Source organism: Mustela putorius, unplaced genomic scaffold, assembly GCF_011764305.1.
Source record: "Mustela putorius furo isolate JIRA1106 unplaced genomic scaffold, ASM1176430v1.1 tig00537227_pilon_pilon_pilon, whole genome shotgun sequence".
Classification (NCBI taxonomy): domain Eukaryota; kingdom Metazoa; phylum Chordata; class Mammalia; order Carnivora; family Mustelidae; genus Mustela; species Mustela putorius.
In genome coordinates this window covers 27,865,204-27,887,126 of record NW_025422368.1, presented here as the reverse complement: position 1 = coordinate 27,887,126, position 21,923 = coordinate 27,865,204, and the positions used below count along the sequence as shown (strand labels likewise).

General features: G+C 38.7%; 1 protein-coding gene across 1 annotated transcript in view; it reads left to right on the top strand.

The window, feature by feature from the left end:
• Positions 1 to 8,418, top strand: part of PYROXD1 (pyridine nucleotide-disulphide oxidoreductase domain 1) — a 36,501-nt gene extending 28,083 nt beyond the window's left edge. The window contains exon 13 of the mRNA XM_045073030.1: positions 8,364 to 8,418. The gene's annotated coding sequence lies outside the window, so the exon portion shown is untranslated. The remainder of the gene's footprint in view (positions 1 to 8,363) is intronic.
• Positions 8,419 to 21,923: the final 13,505 nt, after the last annotated feature.

The following is a 21,923-nucleotide window of genomic DNA, read 5'->3' as shown; positions in this document are numbered from 1 at the left end:
CTCTTTAGTTAAGTATCTAGTAGTCTGGTTTTTTATCTTCAAGTATGTATTCAAATATGAGCCCTATCCGGAAGGGATGTGCAGTCAGAATCAGTGGTACATGGCATGCATTTGCAGGCTTGAGAGTATTTAGTGTGTGAGTCGTTGGTTCTCAACCTCTGCTGCACAGGCCCACTTCTCAACCAGTGTTGATCACAACCAATATTGTGAGGGCAGGGTGCATCGCAAATTACATGAAAATGGATTTTTCTCTTTTGAAAGATTAGAAACCCTAGTCTATATTTTAAAAAGGTAGACTAAACTCCATTCTTTAATATCTCTACAGAAAACAAAAGTATGTTCCACTGGATCCAGGACAGTACTAGTTACAGCATCTCTTAAGCTTTAATATGTTTTTTCAGTATATAAAAATTAATAGCCAGTTACCCTAAAACAGCTCTGCATAGGCTTCTTTATTTTCATGGTAATGAGATATGCATCACTATTCAGTGATTTAGGTGCTTTTAGGTGCTATTTTGAAATATGAAATCTCTGTGGAAGGTATAGGCCAACAATCAAATTTATAAAAAAAAAAAAAAGTACAGTAATTTTAATATACTGAATTAAACTTGCACAAAAATTTATACTTTCTATAAATTATTTGTAAACTTTATGTGGCATTTAAAAGTTTACATGAAACCATAGGAAAAAACAATTGTTCTATTGCAATTATAAGAAACAATTATAAAGACCACACCAAAGGACAGGAAATGGATTTATATATACTTAAGATACTGCTGTAGAAAAAAGTGCAATAATTTTTACCAGGTCTTCATTAGAAGTTTGCAAGGAGCAACACCTACCACTCTTGGTTCCAGTGGAGGGTCCTCTGCCTACTTCAGAATCTTGATTAGATCTCTGCAGTATACTGTGACAAGCTTTCACATGCCATACTGAGACCTGGCAACTGGAATTTAGAAATTAAGGACAGGCTAGTCTAAGTGGTTAAACTGGCTTAAAATAAGTCATCAACATGAGCCACACTGAACACTGATGTAATTTGTTCTGAATCTAGGCTATTCCTCAGTTTGTTTCCTGAGATTAAGAGTCTCTGCTGGAGGGGAGGGGTAGGTAAGAGGTAGCTGGGGGATGGACACTGGGGAGGGTATGTGCTATTGTAAGTGCTGTGAATTGTGTAAGACTGATGAGTCACAGACCTGTACCCCTGGAATAAATACTACATTATATGTTAATAAAAAGCCCAGCAGGGACAATACAAACTAAGCTATAACTCAAGTCTGTCACTAAGTTACAGTCTGTAAGACACTGTTGAATTTACAGTGATGTAAAGGAAATAAGCTGGCTACCAGAAGGCATTGAGGTATGCTCTACAAACCTGGGTGTTTGCCAGACATGACTGAGAGAGATTTATGAGAGAATCAGTCTTTCTTCATATTTACCTGATTTGTGCTCATTGGGCAATATTCTGAAAACTCTATGGCTTCCTCTGTACTCAGATTCAGAGAGAAGAACATCCTGATCAGATATTAATAATTATTGACTCTAGCTCCCTGATTTATATATATTAGACTCCTGTTAATGTGGTCAGTATAATGCAGTGTAATAAACTCCTATACAAGTTTCTCTAGCTGCAAAGTGAAAATTACAATGATCTCCTTCACCCATCAAGGCATCAGAACTCAGGCGGGGAACTGGTTAGTCCAGTTCTTCAGACACAGCATACACATAGGATAAAAAAAGTTAAAATGCAACATTGAGATATTGTTAAATTAGTGTCTTATGAGTGGTTAGCCATTATCTAGTTCAAAAATGATTGACTACTCAGGCACCTGGGTGGCTCAGTCGTTGAGTGTCTGCTTTTGGCACAAGTCATGATCCCAGGGTCCTGGGATTGAGTCCTGTGTAAGCTCCCTGCTCCACAGGAAGCCTGCTTCTCCCTCTCCACTGCTTGTGCTCTCCCGTGTTCTTTCTCTCGCTCTCAAATAATAAATAAAATCTTAATAAAAAAAAAAACTGACTATACTCTCTCTTTTGCATGAAATTTCTCTTCCCAGTGACTATAAAGTATTAGAGATTGGCCTTTTCTTATATAGTATTTCTGTTCAGAGGAATGTAAACCTCTCTATTTCTTAAAAATTTAACATGCCTTTAGTATAGCAATATAAAGTAGATGAATACACCTATCCCTTTTCCTTTTATTTATAATTTTTTTTAGAGATTTATTTATTCATGAGAAAGAGAGAGAAAGGCAGGTAGAGGCAGAAGGAGAAGCAGCCTCCCCAAGGAACAGGAAGCCTGATGTGGGACTCGATCCCAGGACCTGGGATCATGACTTGAGCCAAAGGCAGACGGTTAACCATCTAAGCTACCTAGGCGCCCTTACCAGTTGTTTTAAAACTTTGAGTTACTTTTGAATCTAGAAAATGCTATTAACAGCTTACTTAATCCATTCTGGGGCCTACTATTGCCCTCATGTAGTCCTAGCTATATATATTACCCTATTCTTTCATTCTCTCTTTCTCTCTTTTCTTTTCTTTCCTTTTCTTCTCTTTCTTTTTCTTTCTTTATTTTCCTTATTTAACAGAGAGATCACAAGTAGGTAGAGGCAGGCAGAGATGGGGGGGGGCAGGCTCCCTGCTGAGCAGGGCAGGGCTCCATCCCATGACCTGAGTGGAAGACAGAGGCTTAACCCACTGAACCATCCAGGTACCCCCAGCCTATTAAGTTTAAAGAACAATGAACTAGGGAGTGTTCCAGTTCAAGATGGTGACACAGGAAGATCCTGAACTCCCCTCCATGGGCACACCAAATCTACACCTATTTATAGGGAATTCCTCCTGAAGAAGAACTGAGGGCTGACTGAACAGCTTCTGTATGAGAGAGACAGACATGGTAACAAAGGGTGACCCCACCTCTGATGCTGCAAACTGCAGTGCCGAAGATAGTAATGAGGTACCAGGAACAGATTCATCTATGCTGGGCCACAGAAAATAAAAGGCATGGCTTAAAAAAACAACCAGAATATAAAGAAAATAGCCCTTGAACCCTGCTAACTGTCAGGGGAGCTGTTCCAACTGTCTCTTGGTTGGAGGGTCCAGTGAGTGCCACAGTTTATGTTCCCCCACCACCTTGACAGCATAGATGGGAGCAGGGTCCAGGTGCACAAAGCAGCCTACCACTCCAGTGAGCCGTGGGCCCCCAACCCACACCAACTTCGCTGTCCTACAAGAGCAGCTCCATAGTGGTGCACATTGGGACAGCCCTGGTCAGTGCTCACTATAGATCTAGCCCTCTCACAAAACTGAGGCAGGCACAAAGTACCCTGGAACACTGCAGGCCTGTACTGCTTTGGCTTCAGATGGCTCTCTAGGGCACCCCCGGTTGATGCCTTTTTCAGCTTCAGCTGCCCTGCCAGGGCACCCTGGCTTACACCTGCTTCATTTGTCCTTTCAGAGGAACCTATGGCAATCGCAGTCCATGCCCATATCCGCTTATAACTATCCTTCCTATTTGGTGCCCTACACTAAGCACCCGGGGACCCTCCAGCCAGCAACCACCTTGGCTGTAGGCTAACCCCACCAGGGGATTTTTCACACACATCAGAACACCCCAGCTTACCCCCACTTGAGTTTCAGCCATTCTGCCAGGGTGTCCACAGAGAACCCTAGTACTACCCATAGCTTACAGCCACTTCAGCTACAGGTGTCCTGTGGTGTATCCACTGCATAGAGCCCAGGGACCACACTAGCTGGCATCCCCTTCAGCATTAGCTGTCCTGTCAAAGCACCCTGTGAGGAGAGACCCCAGCTTGAACACATTTACCCTTAACTGTCCTACCAGGGCACCCTCTGCAAAAAGTCTCAGGACCCACCCCCAGCCCACATTCACTTAATCTCCAACCATTCCATTAGTGCAGCCCTAGCAGAGGGTACCCTGCAATCCCTAACCCACGCCAGCCACAGTTCCGCCAGCCAGTAAAAGTCACCGGGTAGATACAGTTTACACAGGGGACAACCACATACCAAGATCATTCCTTCAAGTTTAGGAAAAGTAGCTTTTCTGCCTAATTCATAGAAACAAACAAAATCAATTGAAACAGAAAGAAAGGAATGCCCCCAAATAACCAGAAAAAAACCTCAGAAAAAGAAAGAAATGAAACAGAAATAAGCATGTGTCTGGTGAAAAATTTACAGTAATCATCATAAAGATGGACACTGGGCTGGAGAGAAGAGTAGAACTCAGTGAGAACTTCAACAAACACCTGGAAAATATAAAGAACCAGGGCTAAAGAATATACATGAAAAGGAAAAACACTAGAAGAAATCACAAGTAGATTAATGGATACAGATGAATGATATGGAAGATGGGATAATGGAAAGCACCCAAGCTGAACAGCAAACATAATTGTTTTTATTTTAATTTTATTTTTCTTAAATAAACTCTATGCGCAACATAAAAATTGAAGTCATGACCCTGAGATCAAGAGTCACAACCTCCATCAACTGAGCCAGCCAGCCACCACCCCAAAAATAAAGTTTTTAAATGAGGTTAGGTTAAGAGATCTGTTGGACAGCATCAAGTGAACAAGCAATCATATTATAGGGAAGAAGGTGGTAGAAAATTTATTTAAAGAATTATAGCTGGAAACTTTCCTAATCTAGGGAAGGAAATAGACATTTAAATTCATGAAGCATGCAGAGCCCCTTAAGAAGATAAACTCAAGAAGCTCAATACCACAACACATAATTAAAATGTCAAAGGCTAAAGAGATCATTGTAAAAGCAGTGAGAGGAAAAACAAAAAAAGTATGTACAAGAGAAGTTCAACAAAGATATCAGCTGATTTTTCAGAAGAAATTTTGAAGGCCCCAAGGCACTGGCATGATACATTCAAAGTGCTGAAAGGAAAACAAAATAAAACAAAACAAAAACAAAAAACCTGCAATCAAGAATACCCAGTAAAACTGTCACTTGGAATTGAAGAGATAAAGAGTTCCCCAAAATAAAGGAAATCATCACCACTAAACTGGTGTCACAAGAAGTGCTAAATGGGCTTCCACAAGGGGAAAAGAAAAGGCTATAATTAGACATAAAGAAATTATGAATAAAAAAGATGTAAAACATGGCAACATATATATAAACAATGGAGAAAGAATTTCCTTTAGTATGTGTTCAAACCTAAATGACAATCAACTCAATATGGACTGCTTTAAACTTAGGACGTTATATATGAACCTCATGGTAACCACAAACCCCAAACCTGTAACAGGTAAAAGAAAAAATTAAAGGGAAAAAGTACAGTGGGATATAGTCAATGGTATTGTAACACTGTGTCAAGGTGACAGATGGCAGCTATACTTGTGATGGGCACAGCATAATGTATAAATAGAATTGCTGAATCATTATGTTGTATATCTGAAATTAATGTAATACTATGTGTTAACTATACTTAAAAAAGTAAAAAGAAGAAGAGAAATAAAGTGAACTAAAATACTAGAGGAAGTCAGCAATCACAAAGAGATCAAGCAAAGAAACAGAGAACTACAAAGCAACCAAAAAAAACAGCAAAATGGCAGTATATAGCTATCAATAATTCTTTAAATGTAAATGGTCTAAATGTTCAACTCAAAAGACACAGCATGGTGGGATGGATTAAAAAAACAAGACGCATGTATATGCTGCCTGTAAGAGACTTAATTCAGGCCTGAGATCACATACAGACTGAAGACACATACAGACTGAAAGTGAAGGGATGGAAAAATATATGCAAATGGAACCAAAAGGAAAAGCTAGAGTAGCAGTACATACAACAGACAAAATAGACTTTAAAACAAAGACTGTATCAAGAGTCAAAGAAGAACATTACATAATGAAAAAGGTACCAATCCAACAAGAGGTTAAAACAATTGTAAATATCTATGCACCCAACATCGGAGCATCTAAATACATAAAGCACGAGCGCCTGGGTGACTCAGTAAGAAGAATGTGTGATTCTTGGTCTTGGGATCGTGAGTCTGAACCCCACACTGGGTGTAGAGATTACTTAAATAAATAAAAACTTAAAAAAATACTACAAAAAAACACACAAAGTAAAATAATCAGATAAAAGGAGAAATTGATGGTAACACAATAATGACAGGGAACTTTAACCCCTCACTTATATCAATGGATACCTCATCCAGGGCAGAAAGGAAGCTGTCTTTGAATGACACATTAGACTAGACTAGATGGACATAACAGATATATAAAACATTCCAACCCAAAATAGCAGATTACATATTCAAGTGCACATGGAACATTCTCTAGAATAGAGCACATTAGGGAACAAAATAAGTCTCAATAAATTTAAGAGAACTGATTATATTATGCATCTTTTCCAACCACAACAGTATGAAACTAGAAATCAATTACAAGGAAAAAAATGGAAAAAAAAAACACAAACAACATGCCATTATACAACCAATGGGCTGACAAAGAAAGAAGAAAATACATGGAGACAAATGGAAATGAAAACACAATGGTCCAAAATCTTTGGGACACAGCAGAAGCAGTTCTATAACAGGTAAATTCATAGCAATACAAACCTAACTCAACCACCAAGAAAAATCTCAAATGAACAATCTAACCTTGTAACCAAAGGAACTAGAAAAAAAAAATCCAACATAAGTAGGAAGAAGAATATAATGAAGATCAAAGCAGAAATAAATGAAATAGAGACTGAAGAAAAAAAGATGATCAAGGAAACCAAGAGCTGATTCTTTCAAAAGAAAAATGAAATTGATAAACCTTTACCCAGATTCACCAAGAAAAAATGAGAGGAGCCAAATAAAATAAAAAATGAAAGAGAAGTAACAACTGACACCATAGAAATACAAAGGATTGTAAGAGTCATGAAAAATCATATATGCTAACAAATAGGACAACCTAGAATAAATGGATAAATTCCTAGAAACATAATTTTCCGAAACTGAAGAAGAGAGAAACAGAAGCCTGAATAGACCAATTACTAGTAACAAAATCAAGTAATAATCAAAAAATTACCAACAAAGGTCCAAGACCAGACAGAGTCATAGGTACATGCTACCAAACTCAAAAAAGAGTTAATATCTATTCTCCTCAAAGTATACCAAAAAAATAGAAATGGAAGTAAGGCTTCCAAATACATTCCATGAGGCCAGACTTACCCTGATAGCAAAACCAGACAAAGACAACAGACAAAAGAAAACTACAAGCCAATATCCATGATGCACATAGATGCAAAAATCCTCAACAAAATGTTAGCAAGCCACTTCCAACAATACATTAAAAGGATTACTCAACACAATCAAGTAGAAGTGATTCTGCGGATACATGGATAGTTCCATGTTTGCAAATCAATTACACATAAGAGGAAGAGTAAAAACCATATGATCTCAACAGATGCAGACAAAGCATTTGACAAAATTCAACATCTCTTCATGATAAAAACTCAACAAAGTGAGTTTAGAGGGAACACACCTCAACATACTAAACGCCATACTTGAAGAATTCGCAGCTTACACTCAATGGTGAAAAACTTGGAGATTTTACTCTATGTTTAGGAGCAAAACAAAGATGCCCACGGTCATCACTTTCGCTCAACATAGTACTAGAAGTCCTACCCACAGCAATCAGATAAGAAAAAGAAATAAAAGAAACCAGTATTTGTAAGGAAGAAGTTAAAATGCCACTATTTATAGGTGACATGATAGTATAAAAAGAAAACTCTTAAAGACTACAACAAAAAGTACTGGAATTCATTCAAGTTACAGGATATAAAATTAACATAGAGAAATCAGCTACATTTCTATATACTAATAATGAAGTAGCAGAAGAATAAATAAAAAACATAATTCCATTTATGATTGTGCCAAACATAATAAAATACCCTGAATAAACTTAATCAAGGAGGCAAAAGAACCTATACTCTAAGAACTATAACACACTGATGAAAGAAATTAAAGATTACACAAGCAAATGGAAACACAGGGCTCATAGAACAAGGATTCAGAAAAACTGAGGAAGCTGTAGGTCAAGCTGCTACCCAAAGAGATTCAGCAGGAGCTGGAGGAACTGGCTTCTACCTGAAGCCAAGAAGATGATAATTAATAATTAATAATTAATTAATAATAATCCAAGGAGTATTATGCCTCCATCAGAAAGGATGAATACCCAACTTTTGTATCAACATGGACAGGACTGGAAGAGATTATGCTGAGTGAAATAAGTCAAGCAGAGAGAGTCAATTATCATATAGTTTCACTTATTTGTGGAGCATAACAAATAGCATGGAGGACAAGGAGAGATGGAGAGGAGAAGGGAGTTGAGGGAAATTGGAAGGGGAGGTGAACCATGAGAGACTATGGACTCTGAAAAACAATCTGAGGGTTTTGAAGGGATGAGGGGTGGGAGATTGGGGGAACCAAGTGGTGGGTATTAGAGAGGGCATGGATTGCATGGAGCACTGGGTGTGGTGCAAAAACAATGAATACTGTTACCCTGAAAAGAAATAAAAAAATTTTTTAAAAATGGGCAAAGGACCTGAATAGACATTTTTGCAAAGAAGACATAAAAACATCCAACAGAAACATGAAAAGATGCTCACTATCACTAAACATAAGGGAAATACAAATGAAAATCACTTCACACCTGTCAGAATGGTTAAAATCCAAAAGACAAGAACAAAGGCCAATAGGGAGAAAAGGGAACCCTTGCACAACATTGGTGGGACTATAATTGGTGGAACCACCCTGGAAAACAGTATGGAGGTTCCTCAAAAAATTAAAAATAGAATTAAAAATAGAATTACCATGATTCAGTAATTTCACAACTGGGTATTTACCCAAAGAAATTGAAAACATGAATTTGAAAAGATATATGTACCCCTATGTTCATCATCAAGATACGAAGCAACCCACATGTCCACAGACAGATGAACGGATAAAGAAGATGTGGTATATATACAAAATGGCATGTTACTCAGCCAAAAGAAGAATAAGACCTTGCCATCTGCAACAGTATGAATGGGCCAAGAGGGTATTATGATAAGTAAAATAAGTTAAAGAAAAATATCCTAAGATTTCACTTGTATGTAGAACCTAAAAAACAAAACAAAGGAATAAACAAAGCAAAAGCAGAAACTGGCCCACAAATACAGAAAACAAATTTATGTGTGCCAGAGGGGAGGGAGGTGGGGGGGGATGGGTAAATGGCATGAAGGGGAGTGGCAGTACAGGCTTACAGTTATGGAATGAGTAAGTCATGGAGTGAAAGGTACAGCACAGGGAATATATAGTCAATGGTACTGTAACAGCATTGCATGGTGACAGATGGTAGCTACACCTGTAGTGGGTAGTACAGTGCACAGATTTATGAAATCACTATGTTATACACCTGACACTCATGTAACATTATATGTCAACTCTACTTCAGTTTGAAAAACTGTGAACTCACCAGTGTCTTTACAACAATTATCACACATTCTGTTGCATGCTTCTGAATTCCACACTTCATCAAAAAGTTGAGGTATCAATATATGGCAACACGTGCAAACACATTTAGAGATACAAATTATGAACTGACCTAATAAGTTTTAAGAATCCCTATTTCAAAACACAGAGTTAAACATTATATTAGTTTCTTAATGCTGTCATAACATTACCATAAGCTTCGTGGCTTAAAACAACACAGATTTAGTATTTTACATTTTACAGGTTAGAAGCCTAACATGGGTTTCCCTGGCTTAAAACCAAGGTGTCAGCAGTGATGGATTTCTTCTGGAAGCTCTAAGGGAGAATGTGTTTCCTTGTCCTTTCCAGTTTCTAAAGGCTGCTTAAATTCCTTGGCTTGTGTCCCCCTTTCTTCCATCTTCAAAGCCAACAAGTATCACTCTGACCTTTCCTGCTTCCTTCCACATTTAAGGACCCTTATTATTATACTGGACCCAGCCAAACAACCCAGGGTTATATCCCTATTTTAAGGTCAGCTGATTAGCAACCCTAATCCACATCTGTAATCTTAATTCTTGTTTGCCAGGGAAGGTAAATAAGAGTTCCTAGGAATTTGGGTGTAAACAGCTTTGGGGGACTATTCTATCTCCTACATACAATTTTTTCCAGATGTACCTGATAAACATTGTTTTTAGAAGCTGTCAGAGATTCACTTTGAGATTTGATATTTTGCAACTATTAGAAGAACCATTCTGATATCAAATCGTTTTCTTATATTTTACAGTATCAGTTTGATTCTAAACCCTAAAATATGCTTCATGAGAGTCTATTGGGTATCTAAGGAAATTTTCATTTTCTTATTTCCTTAATGAGATTGTTGTACTACCTATAGAAACAAAATTTTCTGTCACTGTCCAATAACTGCTTACCAGTTCAAAATTTCTGAATCCTTTTTAGGATTTCAGTGTTTAGTATAAATATGTATGAAGGATTTTAGTATAAAGGATTTTAATTTAAAGTATAAAGCCCCTAAAAAAAATTTTTTTAAAGATATCCTTGGCTGGGGCACCTGGGTGGCTCAGTCGTTAAGCGTCTTCCTTTGGCTCGGTCATAATTCCAAGGTCCTGGGATCAAGCCCCAACCGAGTCAGGCACCCTGCTCAGTGGGGAGACTCCTTCTCCCTCTTCCACTCTCCCTGCTTGTGTTCTCTCTCTCACTGTCTCTCTGTCAAATAAATAATTTTTTTTTTTTTAAAGAGAACCTGATTAAAAAAAAAAAAAAAGATGTCCTTGGTGCTTTCTAAAACATCTGCCTGCATTATTTTGTGTCTGGCTTTAATCCTGAAATTTTCATAAGATGAAATCCTACAGTTATGATTTAAAATAGGATGGTACGGTGGCTTTGTATTGTACCAATTACCAGCATTCACTTCCTTCCATGATTCTGGGTTAGGATTGGCCACAAGTGAACTCTGCTTCAGACTTGGGAGGTAGAAACGAACCAGCAGCCATCTTTACATTCAGATGGTTGACGTAATGTCAGCTGCTACTTTGGTTCATTCACATTGTCATGGATCTGGTGCCTCATTTTCTTGGCTTCAGGTAGAAGCCAGTTCCTCCAGCTCCTGCTGAATCTCTTTGGGTAGCAGCTTGACCTACAGCTTCCTCAGTTTTTCTGAATCCTTGTTCTGTATTTTCTATGCCATATTCTGTAATTTTCTATGGCAAGTGCACCAGCTCTTCCGCAGGGCATGAACATCCTGGAAGTCAGGGCCTTGGAGTCAATGACTCACCAATACAAGGCCAAGCAAGAGACAGATGGGTTCCACTTTGTCCTCACTGCTTTCAGCTCTTCTTGATCCTGCCACACTTGGGTCTCCACCTTCCTGTTTCTACTGTGGGCATCGCTGACTTCAGCACCAGTAATGGACTCCTTAACTACATCCCATGATCATATAGGAACTAATTCCTATAATAAACCCCTTATATCACTCGTAATGATTCAGCTTCTCCGAGTGAACCCTAACCAACACCAAATGTTGTTCCAGGGGAAAAGAAAGTTAAAAGTAGGTTCTCTATAAATAGCTTCTATGCCACCTAGAATAGTCTCTGGTTTAAACATTTAAAGGCATTAATGAACCTCACCTGCTGTGGTCAAAGGGGCAGTGGTATTCCATGGCACAGAGTAGACAAAGTTGTGTGAATTATAATCTAGACTCCAGTAATTAAGTATCTAGAGAGGGAAAGGCTCTGGGTGACCAAGTGTTTGCTGTCACAAAACATTTTTGTGAGAATAACGAGGTCGATTGCCTGCTCCTAATTACGATGAAGAACCTGGGAGAAATGCAGGATCTGCATAAAGGGACCTCAAAGTCTCTTTGTCCTAAAAGAACCCCTTATCTCCTGTAGCTACTGGGCCAAGATTACTGAATAGCAGCATTCTGCAGGGTGCTGAATTACAATGCAAACTGAACTCTCAGCCTTGCACAGACTCTTATGTTAAAGTTAGGGCACCGACTAGGAAGAAGTGAGACTCTGCAAATGCGAAGGGAACATCTGGGTAGATTCCAATGAAGCAGGCAGGGGACAAGAAACCACTAAAATCTGCCAAGTCTCTCTTGCCCCTCCTCCTCTTTCTCAAACAGTTTCCCCCTGTCTGAATGCCTGTGATGGTCTTTCCTGAAAGAGTTGCCTCACAAGGGATTGCTAAACCCCACTAAGAATCTGCCATGCCACCTCTCAGTGCTTCAAGAATAGGAAGCCCTAGAGAATGATGTACAAATAAGTGACACATGAAACATATCAAGAGTTGCACTTGCCAATATATATAAGCATTCCTCATTTTATCATGCTTAGCTTTACTGTTTTGCAGAAATTGAGATTTTTAAGAAACTGACAGTTTGTGGCAACCCGTGTTGAGCTTGTCTAGGGGCACCATTTCTCTAACAGCCTTTGCTCACTTCATGTCTCTGTATTATATTTGATAATTCTTGCAATATTTGAAGCTTTTTTATTATTATAATTATTATGGTAATCTGTGATCAGTGCTCTTTCATGCTACTAATGTAATTGCTTTGAGGAACCACAAACTACACCTATAGGACAGAAATCTTAATAAATGGTGTACGTGCTCTAATTGCTCCAACAACCAGTCATTCCCCAGTCTCTCTCCCATGGCCCTCCCTATTCCCTTAGACAATTCTACACTGGAATTAGGCCAATTAATTACCCTACAATGGCTTCTGTTCAAATGAAAGGAAGAGTTGCACACTTCTCACTTTAAGAACTAGAAGTGATTAAGCTTAGTGAGGAAGCCATGTCAACGCCAACACAAGCTGAAAACTAGGCCTCTTGAGCCAGTTAGCCAAGTTTTGAATGCAAGGGCAAAATTCTGGAAGGAAATTAAAAGTGTTACTCCAGTGAACATGAATGGTAAGAAAGTGAAGCAGTTTTAATGTTGATATGGAGAGAGGTTTGGTAGTCTGGATAGAAAATCAAACCAGCCCCAACATTCCCCTAAGCTTAAGTCTAATCCAGAGCCAGGCCCCAACTCTCTTCAATTCTGTGAAGGCTCAGAAAGGTGAGGAAAGTGCAGAAGAAAAGTATGAAGCTAGGAAAGCTTGGTTCATGAGAGTTAAGGAAAGAAGTCATCTCTATAACAGAAAACTGTAAAGTGAAGCAGCAAGTGCTGATGTAGAAGCTATCTGGAACATCTGGCTAAGATAATACATGAGAGTGGTTACGCTCAACAGATGTTCATTGTAGACAAAATAGCCTTATATTGGAAAAAGATGCCATCTAGGACTTTAATAGCTATAGAGAAGTCAAAGCCTAGCTGCAAAGCTTCAAAGAATACGCGGACTCTCTTCTTACAAAGTAACACAGCCAATGTTCACTTACCATTCCAAAAATCATAGGGGCAAGAATCATGGTAAATTGTGTTCTGTGAACCTGGATGGCAGCACATCTATTTATAATGTGTTTACTATATACTTTAAGCCCATTGTTGAGACCTAGTGTTCAGAAGGAAAAAAAAAAAAAAAATATATATATATATATATATATATATATATATATATATAATCTTATAATCATCCAAGAGCTCTGATGGAGAGGTCCAAAGAGATTCGTCTTGTTTTCATGTTTTCATGCCTGATAACACAACATCCATCTGTAACCCATCAGTTAATAAGTAATTTTTGACTTTCAAATCTTACTATTTGCAAAATACATTTCATAAGGCTACTACCACAGATAGGGATTGCTCTGATGGATCTTGGTCAAGTCAACTGAAAACCTTCTGGAAAGGACTTACCACTCCAGATGCCATTCAGAAAATTCGTGATTCATGGGAAGAGGTCAAAATATCAACATTAACAGGAGTTCAGAAGAAGTTGATTCCAATTCTCATGGATGACTATGAGATTCAAGATTTCAGTGGAGGAAGTCACTGCAGCTATGGTGGAAATAGCAAGAGAACTAGAATGAGAAGTGGAGCTTGAAGTTAATTGCTGCAACCTCATGATAAAACTTTAACAGAGAGGAGTCATCTTATGGATGAATGAAGAAAGTGGTTTCTTAAAGATGCTGTGAAGATTGTTGAAAGGACAACAGAGGCTTTAGAATATTACATAAACTTAGTTGATAAAGACATAGAAGACTTTGAGAGGATTGGCTCCAATTCTGAAAGTTCTACTGTGGGTAAAATACTATCGCATGTACAGAAAAATCACGAAAGGAAAAGTTCATGATGTAGCTGACTTAACTATTTTAAGAAATTGCCACAGCCACCTCAACTTTCAGCAACCGCTACACCAGTTAGTCAGTAGCCATCAACATCAAGGCAAGACTCCTCAGCAGCAAAAATATTACACTCACTGAATGCTCAGATGATAGCTAGCATTTTTTCAGCAATAACATTTTTAACTAAGGCATGAACATTCTTAAGACATTCTAATGCATACTTAATAGACCACAGTTTACTGTAAATATAATCTTTATATGTACTGGGAAACCAAATAATTCTTTGACTTGCCTGGTTGTGATACTGGCTTTATTGCAGTGGCTGGAAACAAACCTGTAAGATCTCTGAGGTATGCCTATATCACCAGAAAAGTAAGGAGTAAGTGTAAGAATAGATCCTAAGGGCACTAAACCATAGTGAACAGAATAAAATATTGAATGAACCCAAATTTACTGATATGGACTCAATATGGAATTCTGGTTTATTATGTTAAATACAGTGGACAGTAGTGGCTCTAATAATTTATTTAGTTGCTTGCTAGAAACATGACTCCAAAGACAAATACCAGAAAGTTGGGCTGGAATGGCACTGGTGTAGATTCCAATGACACTGAAGGACTAGAATTCCCAGGGTTATACTCTAAAAGAGGGAGACTTAGGGACATGGGAATGCCAGAGAGTGGATGATAGTCTACCTGATCATTCACTCTCTTGCTTCCTGAGGGAATATCCAGAGGACACTCCCTTCACCAAGGCTCTGAGAAATACACTCATGAGGGGAGTCCCAGCACCCCTGAAGAGCTCTTAGTGGCTGTTTTCCGTAAGCTAGGAATAACAATGGAAGTACTGCCTCTGAACTAAACTACCTGAATCAATGAGAATGACGGATTCCAAGGTATGGTAGTTAATGGTAGCAATTCAGTTCACAACCAAAGAAAGGTACATGTGGTTGCTATAATATGCAACAGAGCAACACAGTAATCACAAGAGTCTAATCCAAAGAGAATTCTGGCATTGGCTAGATGATCATGATGTCCTTGAAAGAGATGACTTGGTTTAAAAATGCAGAATACAAAGTCCTGATTCCAGTACATGTAAGTTTGACTTGAATCGCTAGAGTATCACAGTCCTTCAACCAATTCCCAGAAACAAGCCAATTTATGGACCCAGAGTCCTTTGAATAAAGTGGAGGTTGGGGCCCTTTGAGGAAGGCCTCTATTACACAACTAAAAACTTATGTAGGAAACCTTTACACTAGTGTTCTCCAGAGCAACTTATCAGGGTAACTGTGTATTTGGAAAAGTAAAATAACATCCCAGAAATTATTGGACATTAACTCAGAACTAACAGTTCCTGGATAACTAAAATGCCATGGTGATCTACTAGTCAGAACAGGGACTGGACTTATCCAGGTCACATGATCAGTGCCATTTTGCTCAGGTCCATCACAGAGCAGGCTCAGGTGGTTCTCTAACCCACTCTGTGGTTATTTCCCAGGTTCCAGATTGTATTAGAACAGATATATTCAACAACTAACTAAATCCATATACTGGTCCCCTGGCCTATTAGGTAAGGAATATTATGGTAAGAAAGACCAAGTAGAAGCCAGTATAACTGCCCTTACCTACCAAAATGGCTGTTTGTCTCATAGATAGGATTCTTGGACCTAGGAATTAGGCTGGAAATAGGAGTGGCTCCTCTTATTTTTACCCTCTAGTGATCCTCAAATAAAATGTTGCTTTCCATCCCTGAAATTTTTGAACTTTTCTGATTTAGAGATCTTAGCAAGGAAGGGATGCTTCTGCCAGGAGAAAAAGCAATGGTCATATTTAAATATGACCATTTGGACTGCCTCTTGACCAATTTGAACTCCTCATGACAACAGGCAAAGAAATGGATTACTATATTGTCTGGAGTGAGTGATTCTGACTATTAAAGAGACATACAATGGCTATGACAGTACTGAAGTAAGGAGTAGGTCTTAAATGTAGGGAATCCCCTAGGGTACCTTCTAGTATTCCCATGTCCTGTGATTAAAGTTAATGGAAAACTCAAAAGCCAAATACAAGCAAACTGCTAAGGCAAGTCCACATACCAGACATTTGTGACTACATGAGGTACCTGCTAAGAGCAAAGGAGTAAAGAATGGGAAATTAAAGAAGATAGTTATAAAATAATATCTAATGACCACATGAGCAGGTGAGAAACAGAGGACTATAAGCATTTCTTCCTTATTTTGTTGCTGGTGGTGGTAGGTATGTATGTATGTATTTGGGTCCTTTTTCCTATTCTGCCAACATCTAAAATAAAATGTTAATAGTAGCTGACTTCATATCTCAGGATTTAAGTGAGAAGATTTTCGAAAAGAATGTGATTCAGCAAAAAGAGGCATGAGCAGCATCTAAAGATGTATAACAAGAACATGTGCCTTCTTCTGGGGACAGGATTAGTTTATATTCGGTTGTACCAGGGACAACTTTGCTTCCTTGAGCAGCCAGAGATCTGGAGGGCAGAAATGAAACAGTTGGCTTATTTTCCAATTTAAAAAGGTTAGTGTAAGGTCAGGCCTGGTAAACTCATTGGCATAGGACAGTGCTGGGCCCACAACTCTGGCTGCTACTTTCCCTGGGGAAAGAGCAGAGTCTGCAGCTGTTCCAGAGCATTCCAGGTCTCCTTCAGTTTCTCTAAATCCTCAGCCAAGCAGTATGCAACCCCACGGGCAGTAACCAGCTCTTTTGCAGGTCTCCTGCATCACTCAAATTGGACACTTTGAGGTAATGAGACTAATACAGGTTCTGTTAAGAAACAGGCCTTTGGTTTGGTACTGATCCGTCCTTAGTTCCACATTATCTGCTGAGGAAAGGAAATCATTTGATTTCCAAAGTAAGTGATGCAAAAGCTTCAGCAAAGGTCTACATTCATCCCTTTTATCTCAGTCAACAGAAAATAAGACAAGTCTTGTGGCCCAGCCTCAAAAACAAAGTAAATTCCTTATTTGAGGATGAACCTTAAGGAAGGGAGCAAATGTGCTGGTGCACCTTGCTTGGAGCATGGTTGATATATTCAGCTATATATCCCCTCAACCACCTCTCACCAAATGACTAGGAGGAGGAACACCCAACAGAAGAAAAATTCAGAGACCGTGATCTCTGTCACAGAACTATTGGATATGGACATAAACAATATGTAGAAAAAGGAATTCAGGGCAACAATTATCCAGGCAATGGCTAGGTTGGAGAAGACCATTAGTGGCAACATAGGATCTCTAAGGGTGGAAGTAAGGGCTGATCTGGCAGTACTAAAAAATACTATCAATGAGATCCAATCTAATCTAAATACTCGGCTAGACAGAAAAGAAGGATCAGGAGGGAGGCCTGGAACAAACAGCTTAGAAGCCATGGAAACAGAATTAGGGAAATAAATGATGCCATGAAACATTCCAATGTCAGAATTATTTGGATCCCTGAGGGGATGGAGAAAGAGAAAAGACTAGAAGATATATTTGAACAAATTCTGGATGAAAATTTTCCCAGTCTGAGGAATGGAACAAGTGTTTGTGTCCTAGAGGGAAAAAGAATACCCACCAAGATCAACAACTCTAGAAAGACCCCCAGACACTTCATTGTGAAACTCACAAATGACAATTTCAGACAAGAGGCCCTAAGGGAAGCTAGGGGGAAGAGATTCCTTATATATAGAGGAAGGTACATCAGAACAACGTCAGACCTGTCCACAGAAACCTGGCAAGCCAGAAATGGCTGGCAAGACATATTCAGGACACTAAATGAGAAGAACATGCAGCCAAGAATATTTTATCCACCAAGGCTGACATTCAAAGTGGATGGAAAAATAAAGAGCTTCCAAGACAGGCAAGGTTTAAAAGATTATGTGACCACTGAGCTGGCACTACAAGAAATAGTAAGGTGGTGGCAGGGGGGTGTTCTATAAAAGAAGAAAGAACCCAAGAGTGACACAGAACAGAAATTTACAGAGACAACCTATAGAAACAAGGACTTCACAGGAAACATGATGTCAATAAAAACTTACCTTTCAGGGTACCTGGGTGGCTCAGTGGGTTAAAGCCTGTGCCTTCGGCTCAAGTCATGATCCCAGGGTGCTGGGATCGAGCCCCACATCGGGCTCTCTGCTCAGCAGGGAACCTGCTTCTTCCTCTCTCTCTGCCTGCCTCTCTGCCTACTTGTGATCTCTCTGTCAAATAAATATATAAAAAATCTTAAAAAAATCCTACTTATAAAAAAAAAAACAAAAAACTTATCTTTCAAAAATCACTATCAATATGAACAGCCTAAATGCTCCAATAAAATGGCACAAAGTTGCAGACTGGATAAAATGACAGGACCCGTCCCAAGAGACACATCTGGAGCCTAGAGATACAACCAGACTTAAAGTGAAGGGATGGAGAACCATCTTTCATGCCAGTGGGCCTCAAAAGAGAGCCAGAGTAGTGATTCTCATATCAGATAAATTAGATTTTAAGCTCAAGATGGCAGTCAGAGATATAGGACACTACATCATTCTTGATGATACACTGGACCAGATGGACCTCATAGATATATACAGAACATTCCACCCTAAAACAACAGAATACTCATTCTTCTCTAGAGCACATGGAACTCTGTCCAGAATAGACCACATACTGGGTCACATCAGGGCTCAACCCATACCAAAAGACCGAGATTATTTCCTGCATATTCTCAGCCCACAATGCTTTGACATTGGAACTCAACCACAGAAAAAAGTTTGGAAGGAATTCAAACACTTGGAAGCTAAAGACCATCCTGCTCAGGAATGTTTGGATCAACCAAGAAATCAAAGAAGAACTTAAACAATTCATGGAAACCAATGAGAATGAAGACACATCAGTCCAAAACCTATGGGATATGTCAAAGGCGGTCCTAAGGGGGAAACACATAGCCATCCAAGCCTCACTCAAAAATATTGAAATATCCTGAATATACCAGCACACTTTACACCTTAAAGAACTGGAAAATCAACAACAAATTAAGCTAACCCCACACACACGAAGGGAAATAATTAAGATTAGAGCAGAGATCAAAGAGTTAGAAATTAGAGATACAGAAGAACACATGAACAAAATTAGAAGCTGGTTCTTTGAAAGAATTAGTAAGATTGATAAACCACTGGCCAAACTAATCCAGAAGAAAAGAGAGAGGACCCAAATTAATAAAATTATGAATTAAAGGGGAGAAATCATGATTAACACCAAGAAAATAGAAACAATCATCAGAAATTATTATCAACAGTTATATGCCAATAAGTTAAGCAACATAGAAGAAATGGATGCATTCCTGGAAACCTATAAACCTCCAAGACTGAAACAGGAAGAAACTGACAATCTGAATAGACCAATATCTAGTAACAAGATTGAAGCAGTGATCAAAAACCTCCCCCAAAACAATCTAAGACCTAATGGATTCACTGGGGAATTCTACCAAACATTCAAAGAAGATATAATACCTATTCTCCTGAGGCTATTTCAAAAAACAGAAACAGAAGGAAAACTTCCAGACTCTTTCTATGAAGCCAGCATTACCCTGATCCCCAAACCAGGCAAAGACCCCACCAAAAAGGAGAATTTCAGACCAGTATCCCTGATGAATATGGATGCCAAGGTTCTCAACAAGATCCTAGCTAATAGATCCAACAGTATATTAAAACGATTATCCACCATGACCAGGTGGGATTTATCCATTGGTTGCAAGGATGGTTCAACATTAGCAAATCAATCAGTGTGATAGAACAAATCAGTAAGAGAAGAGGGAAGAACTACATGGTCCTCTCAATTGATGCAGAAAAAGCATTTGGCAAAATACATCATCTGTTCCTGATTAAAACTATTCAAAATATAGGGATAGAGGGAACATTCCTCAACTTCATAAAATCTATCTTATGAAAAACCCACAGCAAATATCATTCTCAATGGCGAAAAGCTGACAACCTTCCATTAAGATCAGCAACATGACAAGGATGCCCACTCTCACCACTGTTGTTCAACATAGTACTAGAAGTCCTAGCAAAAGCAATCAGACAACAAAGAGAAATAAAAGATATTCAAACTGGCAATGAAGAAGTCAAACTCTCTCTCTCTGTAGATGACATGATACTTACTTTACATGGAAAACCCAAAAGACTCCACCCCCAAATTACTAGAACTCATACAGCAATGCAGTAATGTGGCAGGATACAAACTCAATGCACAGAAATCAGTGGCTTTCTTATACACTAACAATGAAAATACAGACAGGGAAATTAGAGAATTGATTCCACTTACTATACTAAGATACCTGGGAATAAACCTAACCAAAGAGGTAAAGGATCTGTATCTGAGGAACTACAGAACACTCATGAAAGAAACTGAAGAAGACACAAAAAGATGGAAAATCATTCCATGCTCATGGATCAGAAGAAAAAACACTGTTAAAAAGTCTATACAGCCCAGAGCATCTATAGTTTCAATGCCACCCCAATCAAAATTCCACTGGCATTTTTCAAAGTGCTAGAACAAACCATCCTAAAATTTGTATGAAATCAGAAAAGATCCCAAATTGCTAAGGAAATGTTGAAAAAGAAAAACAAAGCTGGGTGCTTTGAAATTACATTGCCTGATTTCAAGCTTTACTACAAAGCTGTGGTCATCAAGACAGCATGGTACTGGCACAAAAACCAACACATAGACTAATGGAACAGAGTAGAGAGTCCTGATATGGACCCACAACTCTATGGTCAAATAATCTTTGACAAAGCAGGAAAAAAAATCCAGTGGAAAAAAGGCAGTCTCTTCGATAAATAGTGCTGGGAAAATTGGAAAGCTATGTGTAGAAGAATGAAACTCGACCATTCTCTTACACCATACACAATGATAAACTCGAAATGGATAAAAGTCCTCAATGTGAGGCAGAAATCTATCAAAATCCCAGAGGAGAACATAAGCAGTAACCTCTTCGACATCAGGCACAGCAACTTCCTTCAAGACGTATCTCTAAAGGCAAAGGAAACAAAAACGAAAATAAACTTTGGGGATTTCATCAAGATCAAAAGCTTCTGCACAGCAAAGGAAACAGTCAACAAAAAAAAGGCAACCCATGGGATGGGAGAAGATATTCATAAATGACACTACAGACAAAGGGCTGATATCCAAGATCTATAAAGAACTCCTCAAACTCAACACCCAAAAAACAGATAATCACAACAAAAAAAAATGGACAGAAGAGATGAACAGACACTTCTTCAAAGAAGACATACAAATGGCTAACAGACACGTGAAAAAAATCACATAAAGATCACTTAAAGTCATCAGGGAGATTCAGATCAAAACCACATTGAGATACCACCTTACACCAGTTAGAATGGTCAAAACTAACAAGACAGTAAACAAGATGAAGAGGATGTGGAGAGGATGTGGAGAATTCCTCTTACTCTGTTGGTGGAAATGCAAGTTGGTGGAGCCACTCTGGAAAACAGTATGGAGATTCCTTAAGAAACTAAAAATAGAGCTACCCTATGACCCTGCAATTGCACTATTAGGTACTTACCTCAAAGATACAGATATTGTGAAAAGAAGGGCCATATGTACCCCAATGTTCATAGCAGCAATGGCCACAATCACCAAACTGTGGAAAGAGCCAAGATGCCCTTCAAAAGACAAATGGATAAAGAAGACATGGTCCATATAT